Source organism: Coptis chinensis, chromosome 8 (assembly GCF_015680905.1).
Source record: "Coptis chinensis isolate HL-2020 chromosome 8, ASM1568090v1, whole genome shotgun sequence".
NCBI lineage: Eukaryota > Viridiplantae > Streptophyta > Magnoliopsida > Ranunculales > Ranunculaceae > Coptis > Coptis chinensis.
Window position 1 is genome coordinate 9,187,008 of NC_141463.1, and position 9,879 is coordinate 9,196,886.

At 39.9% G+C, this 9,879-nt stretch overlaps 1 long non-coding RNA gene across 1 annotated transcript; it reads right to left on the bottom strand.

Moving 5' to 3' along the window:
* Window positions 1–739: 739 nt before the first annotated feature.
* LOC147479776 (uncharacterized) lies at window positions 740–1,567 on the bottom strand. Its single transcript, XR_015204887.1, has 3 exons — window positions 1,457–1,567; window positions 1,211–1,242; window positions 740–794 (listed from the first exon to the last, which is right to left on the bottom strand). It is a non-coding gene; the product is annotated as an uncharacterized LOC147479776 (long non-coding RNA).
* Window positions 1,568–9,879: the final 8,312 nt, after the last annotated feature.

Here is a 9,879-nt window from a genome sequence, read left to right on the forward strand (position 1 = left end):
AGGAAGCCATACACACATATTTAGCTCAAACATGGAGAATTGGCCAAGATGCATTTAAGCTCACTATAGTCACTTAAGTTTCTTCTTATATTCTAAGATGTGTGCATACATATACGATATGATGAACCAATAGATAAAGGGCTATAAGAAAATCAGATTGTACCAGTGAGTTCTTACTGAACTTCGTCGCGTACGTGTTGTCTAATGACGATCAAGCCATAGAATCCATAGTTCCATACTGGAAGCCATCTGACATAATAAACAGTGAAAAGCAAGCAAATAAACCTGAAGGGACAAAAAAATTATAATCCCTAATCAACATATCTAAACAACTACATGAACCACAATAACCACACATGTTATTGTTGATTAGATTGAGACCAAAAATTACCTTAACGTTAATCAAATATTCAATCAACCCTAAGAGTAGTCATGGTTGTTAATAAATTCAAACTACCATATATAGAGCAGGCAGTGACATAAGAATAAGTAAAAAAGTTGCAAAACAAACAACTTTAATAGCACTGAAGCTTGAAGTAAAATTAACACCAATTGCAATATTACTAACCACCAAATAGATGCAAGACCTGAAGAGGAGTTACGAAAAAAGCATCCTACACAGAGTTGCAAAAATAATAACCAACAAAACATACAATATTACTAATATCAAAAGCGGTTAGGAGAGTGCTTACCTCGTATATAAATTGTCACTGCATTTAAAAAGGCGTTGGAAAGAGTTTGGTCATGTAAGGTGCAATTTTATCCATTGCAACGACTGAACTTGGTTCCATGTACTGCGCAATATACAATCCAATTAAGTTTTTGCATTAGAAAACTCTACAGCAACATAGGAATTACTTTAACATGTCTAGCTAAGAGAAAACATGATGGAGGGAAGATAAATAGGATCCTAAATAGACACTACCAGCAAAGACAATTTTCTTTCATGTACTTTCTTAATTCTATAGTTAACCATTGAATTCTATAAAAAAAACTAAGACATGGACCTGGATGTCAGTGGTACTCGATCTCAATAACTATAATTTGCATTAAGAAGCCAATAACAAACTTAAGGGAAAATAAATGCACCGGAATGCAACAATTGCAACAACAACAAAAATAAAAGCACAATAAAATAAATTAAAATAAAACAGTAAAAATCAAATAAAATCAAACACTAAGAAAATGTTCAAAAATTGCAAATGGTCACCTGCTTGCTTATGTTGCCTCTCTCCACATGCACTGTTAAGTAAAAAGTATCAAATCAACCAAAGGAAATACGACGTATAAATCAAGGAGGAAACAAACCAACACCAATAAGAATTGAACTAACCTCATGTGGTATGACATCATATCATTGACAATGAATTAAAAAAACCCACAGAACCAAGCAGATTTATGTTTACCAAAGGAAGTGGTAAATGAACCTAAATGAAATTTGAATCAAAATTCGGACCTTTTCCCAAGAATCTGCTGTTCAAGTGCCCGGATATCAGTATTAGGATGCAGTCCAAGAACTACCATGCTCTCAAACAATCTCGAAGGATCTTTTACAGATCTATGACCCTGCAGAACATAGATAATCAGAGCTGACAGTCACACTGAGATTAAATAAGAAACACAAAGGGAAATGAATTTTACATTTTGCAACAAATGAACTCTCTGGAAGGCACCTTTGCATATTCATTTTTCCGACTAAAATGCTACTCTTTTTAAGAGATTGATAAACAGTATTGCCATCAAATTTGTCGGGAGTTTCCATAAAGAAGATTAACACTTTGATATTTAAGTTCCGATTTCATTAGCACAAACGATTATCAATGATTGATTCTGCTGTACTACAGAGTGTAATAAGTGAAAATTTAAGCAGAATTCACGTCAACTACTTAATCAGAAGAAGAACAAAGAAAGAGATTAGCATACCATGGCATGCAATTGAAACCTTGCCCACTGACGCACGATTATCAATGATTGATTCTGCTGTACTACAGAGTGTAATAAGTGAAAATTTAAGCAGAATTCACGTCAACTACTTAATCAGAAGAAGAACAAAGAAAGAGATTAGCATACCATGGCATGCAATTGAAACCTTGCCCACTGACGCTTCAGGCTAGTCAAAACTTTGGGATTATATGCTGCTTTCTTGACTTTGAAAACAGGAGGTGAGGAGCCTTTTAATACCCTTGTGAACTGGCGTTGAAATTTCGAAATTGGCTATTGTCATCTTTAATTGAAAATACAGCGTATGGGGTGGGGAACGAGGCACTTCGCAATAGCGATAGTTACCACGCTGCAACTTTCACAACATCCTCAGTAGTCTGCATAAAATATGCAGCACTCCATCCATGACTACCAATTACACCAGATAAAAATTTTGATCCTTCTGAAAAAAGTATGTCAAATAGCCATAAGTTAGTTACTCCCTCACAATTGAAAAACTTGTAATTATCGCCGTAAATCATAAGAAAAGAAAAAAACACAGACACACACACAAATCCTACAGCAGAGAGATAAAGTAGTACTGGGAGCTTCTGTTTTAGCAGTAGCATTCTGCGCTCCATAAATGCACGACATCCATCAAATATATGTTTTGCGGTTCATTAATTCTAATTGTATCTTGTCTACTGATCTGAAGAGGCTTAGAATCATGAGGACATCTGAAGCTAAAGGACTTGGTACGCAGATTTGTAACCAACCTTATGGATACCGGTGTAAAGCTTTAAAATTTTGTTAATTCATTTAAATTTATGTAGTTTTCTTCTTTGCAGCTCCGAGGATTCATGGAAGCAGTGACAAACAAAGAAACAAACCTATCTAGCTTTGTCATTTACCTTGACATATGCTGGGTAAGATAAAACACCACAGTTTATAAAGAGAAAGTATTATGGAAAAGTAGAGAAAGATTCAAAGCATTTTGTGAAGTAAAGATCTGCCTACCAATACGATGGCTTGCTCTCTTTTTTTTGTTGGTTTTCACCCATTCTCTGGGAATTCCATTTTACTTCCGTTGTAGGTATGTCATATTTTTGGGTTCCTTTCTTTTGTAGCATCACACATAATGGAATGAATCCCCTGTTTTCCATCTTGTATATATGGAGTGCCGATTGCTAGGCTTTTGGGTTTTTTTTGCGACATGAGCAAATTCATTTTTTCCCTTGGTGATTGAAGTTTGCTTGGTTTTCATTCTCAATTTACTTTCAAAGTTGCAACAAAGAATGGATAAGAGTGCATACGTGGATACCTTTAGTTGAGCGAAATAGGAAAAATAAACTGAAAATGGAGTCTTCAAAAACTCTACCTTTAAAATTGAGATGATGTTGTGAGTCTTCAAAAACTAAAATTCCAAAGAGTTTCACTGTAGAAAATATAGAAAATTCCTAAGAGTTTCACTGTAGAAAATATAGAAACTGTAGAAAATTCCAAAGAGTTTCACTGAGAACGGAGAATTGGGAAGAATATAAGAAACTGGATGGAAATTGTGATTTGGGGAAATGAAAACAGGCTTTAAATTTATGCTTCGTTGGTTGACAAAGTGTTTGGGAATATGAGGTCCTCAAACCGCCCCAAGGGACTCAAAGTAACCAATTTAGGTTGGTCCGTGGAATCCATTGCCCGCTTGTGTTCCAAGTATGCAACATCCGAGGTTTAACACTTAACTTTGTGCAAAACTTAATGCAAAGGGAAAAGGTAACAAAATAAACATATTTACAAGGCGAGTCTTTTAACATCGATTCTCAAGACTTAATCCCATCCCGCTGGGAGAAACGGCGCTGGCACGAAGATTATCCCGCATACCGGTGTTAGACAAAAGTATACCTTAAACTGGCTAGTATCGGATAGGAAGTCCGGCCTAGATGTAAGGGTGTTTGGTAATGCATACACCAGCCCATCCTTTCAAGCGCATGTCGCATTTTGCAAAAGAACTACGTACCATTTCCTATTCGCGGATTTAAGTGAGACTTTACACCAAAATGATTAGCTGGGTTCATGAGGTAGAGTAGAAAAGCGGAAGAGAAGGAAGGAGGAAAATTTTAGGTACCCATCGCTTAATCGGGGAAGCACGCTTGCTCGTGGTTACGTAAGACATTTATACTCGCTTTGTAAAAGAGTTTTCGTGGACTATGGTTCCGGCCATTGCAACTACACACTTCAAAGAACTTTGGAGATCATAAGATAGAAGATGGCCGGCTACCAAAAATGGCATGCACTTATAGAACAAGATCGAGCACGCCAAATGAAACATCTAGTCAAAAACTAGATTCCTAAAGAGTCCGTTCAACATCCGGTGAGCGAATTGCGGGTAATGTTTTAGGCGCTATCCATCGACTTGAAATTCGATGTTATCTTTGATTAAGCAAAGAGATTGCCCCATAATGTTTCACAAATGACACAATGAAAGGACCGCACCATCGTGGTTTTCAATTTACCAGTGAAAGATGTGTAACTGAGTCAGATAAAGAAAACTTTTGGCCAATTTTTGAAATCCTTACGAAAATGTGCTTTGTCGGGCACTCTTTCATATTAGCTTTGGTAGATTTTGAGAGATCATAAGCATCAATTCAATCTCCTCCATTTAATTGCGCCGCTTCAGCCGCTTCGATGATATTGTAATTGAGGCTTTTGATGGCCCAAAAGGCACGGTGCTCAAGTTCAACCGCGTATTTGACAAGGTTTTCCAAAAACAATGCGTAAGGAGACATCCCTATAGGTGTCTTAAATGTCGCTCGGTATGCCCACAAGGCATCCGATAAGCCGAGAGACCAAATTTTCTTGATGGGTGACAGCTTTCTAGAATAGACTTTATCTCCTCCGAGACTTCCACTTGGCCACTGCTTAGGGGTGGTATGGAGTAGCAACTTTGTGAAGTAACTCCATATTTCTTCATTAAAGTCCCAAAAATTTTGTTACAAAAATGTGTACCCCATCATCGATGATAGCTTTGGGAACACCAAAACGAGAAAAAATGTTTTTTTACAAATCTCACGCACAGCCTTATGGTCATTTGAGCCATTACGCGAAAGTGCCTCAATCCATTTGGACACATAGTCTACAAATAACTAAAATGTATAAAAACCTTGAGAAATAGGAAGGGTCCCATAAAAATCAATGCCCCAAACATCAAAAATTTCCACAATCAAGATAGGATTTAGGGCATCATATTTCGCTTGGTAATCTCGACCTAGGTGTTGACAATCTAATGCAAGCTACGAATGTTCGCGGTGCATCGTGAAAAAGGGTAGCCCAGAAAAACACATTGTAACACCTTTTGGCCGCAGTTTTTCCCACCGAAATGACCCCCGCGAAGATTGTTCATGGCAAAAGGATAATACGCCGGCAGGTTCCCAAATGAATGCAGCCACGAATGAGTTGGTCGAACAATACTTAAAAGAGGTAGGTTCATCCCAGTAAATAATATTTTACAAATGATAAGAACTTTTTATGATCGACGGACTAAAAGGATGAGACTTCCTCAAGAATTAGGTAGTTAACTATATCCGCATTCATGGAGATGAGAAAATAGAGTACAAGTATTCGTCCGAAGGAATCACCGATAGCTTCGTAATCACTATCGATGTCACTCACCAAAATTTTGATAAATGGTCGGCTACGATATTTTCGCCTTTCTTTGTCTTGATTTCCGTGGTGAATTTTGTAAGAGGAGGATCCAAATGAACAATCGCTGTTTTAAGGCCCTTTTTCGCGAAAGTACCAATTACGGCATGGTCAGTATATATGATGGTCGATGTTCCAACTAGGTAGGGCTTAAACTTATCCAAAGCATAGACAAAATTAGGAACTCTTTCTCAGTTGTGGTATAATTACGCTGAGCCGTTGTTAAGAGTTTTACTAGCTTAGTAAATGACAACGGGTTTGTCGTCACGCCGCTGGCCTAACACGCACCAATAGCAAAGTCGCTAGCGCCACACATTAGTTCAATGGTCGAGACCAATCGTGGGGGTCAATGATAGAGCCGTAGTCGAGCGTTTTAGAGTATCAAAAGCTTGTTTGCAATTGAAATTGAAATCAATACGATCCTTAAGTAGGAGATTGGTTGGTGGTCGAACAACTTTAGAAAAAATCCCGAATGAATCTCCTCAAAACCCAAATATGGCCTAAAAAGGCACGGATATCCCGAATCAAACGACGCGGAAGGGTAGCTAAGAAATTTTAACAATTTTAGCTTTATCAACCTCTATCCCGCCTTTTGAAACAATATGACCTAGAACAAGTCCTTTGGTAACCATGAAATGACACTTCTCCCAATTGAATACCAGATTTTTCTTTCGCAACGCTGCTAATACTTTAGAAAGGTTGATAAACAAATCAAAAGGAATTTCCGTGAATGGAAAAGTCGCCCATGAAGACTTCCATATAACGCTCCACCATATCACTAAAAAATGTGAAGCATGCAGCGGCCGAAAGTGCTTTGGGGCATTACAAAGACCAAAAGGCATTCGGCCTCAGATGCAAAGGTTCCAAAGGACACGCGGAAAGTTGTTCTTTTCTGATCGGGGATCGATGACAATTTGGAAGTATCCGAATAGCCATCAAGAAAAACAAGAGTAGGCATGACCGCCAAACGCTCTAGCATCCGGGTCAATGAATGGGAGAGGGAAGTGATCTTTACGGGTTCGCATTAAGTTTATGATAGTCAATGCAAATTCTCCATTTCAAAGGAATGCGAAAGGGAGATGCACTCACCACTTTCATTTTGCACAACTTGAATGCCGGACTTTTTTCGGGAACAACGCGGGATGACTAACCTAAATACTATCCGAGATGGGGTATATGATACCGCGATCAAGTAAACGTGAGAACTTCCTCTCTCACTACTCTTCATCATAGCCGGGATTAAGGCGGGCGCTGTGGTTCTCGTGATGTCTTTGTGCCGCCATCAAGATGTATACGATGCGCGCATATGCTAGGGTCTATTCCTTGATATCATCTAAGGACCATCCGATAATGAGCGGTGTTCACGAATGACATGAATCAAACGCGGTCTCTTCGTCCTGTAGTCAAGGAGCAGAAATTATTATAGGGTGACTACCATCGGGATCGAGATGTACGTATTTCAAATCAGGGGTAGAGGTTTTAAATCCGAGTTGGAGGGATTGGGGATCAAGGATTCGTGCGAGGATCATCTCTTCAATGGAAAAGAGCTTAATCCGTTCTTCCTCAATTAGTTTGCACCAAGCATTAAGGTCAAATAGTGGTACCGACTTAATAATGCATGGACATCCCTTATGTGACGAAGCCATCGCCAAACTCCGGATTATCAAAAGAAAGAAATTGGTGTATCTCGCCCGGGGGAAAGAGTTTGTGAAATAATCATCTTCTAGACTATCAACCAAGCTTAATCTCGCCCTCCATTATAGGATCGGAAACTGTTTCATTAATTTGAACACGTTGAGTTCGACGTAAAGGTTCCCCGAAGACAATGTCATTGAACCGCCCCGACAATTTATGAGCGTTGGCAGTTGCAAAGGAAAAGGACGCCCCAAGATGATAGGGATGGAGTCACAAGCTACTTCAAGATCTAGAATGACAAAATCAATCGACCGGATAGTAAAAATCTTGACTTTTACTATAACGCTCTTCTACTATGCCTTTGGGTACTTGATGGAGCATCCGCGAAGTTGCAGAGTCATATTAGTAGGTTTCAATTCATGAAGACCTAACCGCTTAAATAAGTAGTAGGAAGTATGTTAACACTAGCACCTAGGTCTAAAAAGCGCAAAGTAGCAGATAATTTGTCGCCTAACGCATGGTACAGTTGGTCGAATTCGGTCCTTGTACTTTACTACACCATTAGTAGTGGTAATCGAGGGAAACCGCAAAACAGGAACGCTTTTGAGGTACATTCTTCAGACGTCGCTTTGGTGGTGCACATGTCCTTCAAAAACTTGGCATGCTTGGGCAAAATGCTTTAGCGCATCTAGGAAGGTAAGTTTATGGTCAAATTTTTGAAGGTTTCCACGGATCTCATCAAAATATTCGGCCATGTTTGTTCTTTACCAAACGGCAGGGAACGGAGCTTTGGACGGAATCGCGATAAGGATCAGTGGTATCTTTCCTAGGACGGGTATAGATTTTGAAGGTACAACTTCAACCGCTATAGGTTATGCAGGTAGGAGTTGGAAGGATGTTAGTCGTGGCTTCCATCGATTCCTCGTCCGGCATAATGATATTATTGTCGATGGTTCGCCAGAACGAAGAGTGGTAATGGCATTTACCCCACCCCGGCTCGATTACTAGGTTCCGTGCATTGTTGAGTTTAAAGGCGCGTTTGTAAGCTTAGGGTTTGGAACTCGCCGGCCAGGGAACACGCCTTTTGACTTTTTATCCCGAGCTAACAACAAAGAGATCGTTGTATAGAAGCTTTGTGGATTTGATTCTCGCACATTCATGTATGTCGAAAAGTTTCACCCGCTTTATCGGCCGTGGATTGTACCAAGGGAGCAAAAGCAGGAACTAGTTCACGCTTATTATTCACGGGTTGATTTTGGTACCCATATCCTTGGTTAATGGAACAAGGTTGGGTTGTTTTGGTATCCCATATTTGCATTGTTGGGAAAATTACTTTGCCCTTTGCTGAAATTGTGGAGGATTTCCTTGACAATAGGAATTGTAGTTCGCGGGTGGTCGTGACAGAACGCTGCCGCCACCGGCGAGCTTGTTGTTGACAGGGTGCCTGCTAAATTCGGATGTTGTCGCCAAGGTGCATTAGGATGTTGAAAGCACAAACCTCTTCGGGTTGGTCAGAGGACACTCGATATCAAAGGACAATAAGAATCGGCGTTTCAGGACTTAAGCAAAGAGGGCATGGGGAAGCGTTGCAGCCATGACCTGCTTGGGTTTTTGTTTCATTTACTTGTACCGAAAGAGCATCGACCTTTTGTTTTAGGGACTCGATTAGAGTTTTAATTCGGATCGGGTTTGACCCTCGAACATAGACGAACTTTGGTAGGAGTGTCTTTAGAAGATCTAGAAGAATCAAGTTTCCCCAATGGGTGCTTCGCGGAGGCCTCGCTTCTCAAGAAAAGTGTATGCTTCAAGACGCCTTGTCCATGAAACAACCGCCGCTCATGATATCTAATGTTTTCCTTTTGATGGTCCGAGAGACCATTAAAGAATGAACGGACTAATACAAATGTGTCGAAGTTGATGATGGGGACATTCGAGAAGTAGATCAAGAAATCTGCTTCCACGCCCCTAAAAGGATTCCCGGGGTGTCGGGCGAAAGAATTGAATCTTTTGAAGCATTTATGTAGTTTTCTTCCGAGTATAGAACTTTATCATGAATGCTTGAACAAGTTTGGCCCATGTGTCAATGGATTGGCGGCGCTTTGTCCGGGCGAGCCAAACCGAAGCTTTATCAGCTAAGGTGAAGCGGAAACAACCTAAGCAAGACTTGTTCGGTTGGTAACGGTCGGATGGCGAAAGTGGTGACTACTTGTCAGATCCGGACGAAGATGATTGTACGGTTTTTCATGGTCTAAACCATGGTAAACAGGTAACAAACCGAAAATGTTTGGCGGAATACTAAAAATCACCTACAATTGCATCGAGTTTAATGCAGAAGCAGTCCTTCCCTCAGGCGTATAGAAATCCGCGGGGTTTCTCGACCGTGAGATTTTCTTCAGCCATAATTAAAGGAGATAATGGAAACGGAGATGTTTGACGAGGTTGATTTTACTGGAGGAGGAACTATGCCTAGGAGATAACATAAACGGTTGTTTCTTGTGTTTTCGGACGATGATATGTAAGTTCTAATTCCTTATGTTTACTGCACCGTAGTCTCATACAAATATGAATTTTAATTTAGTGCTCATAAGGAAACGAATAATGACCGGAGGTTTTAAAAGTTAGGAAGGAGGA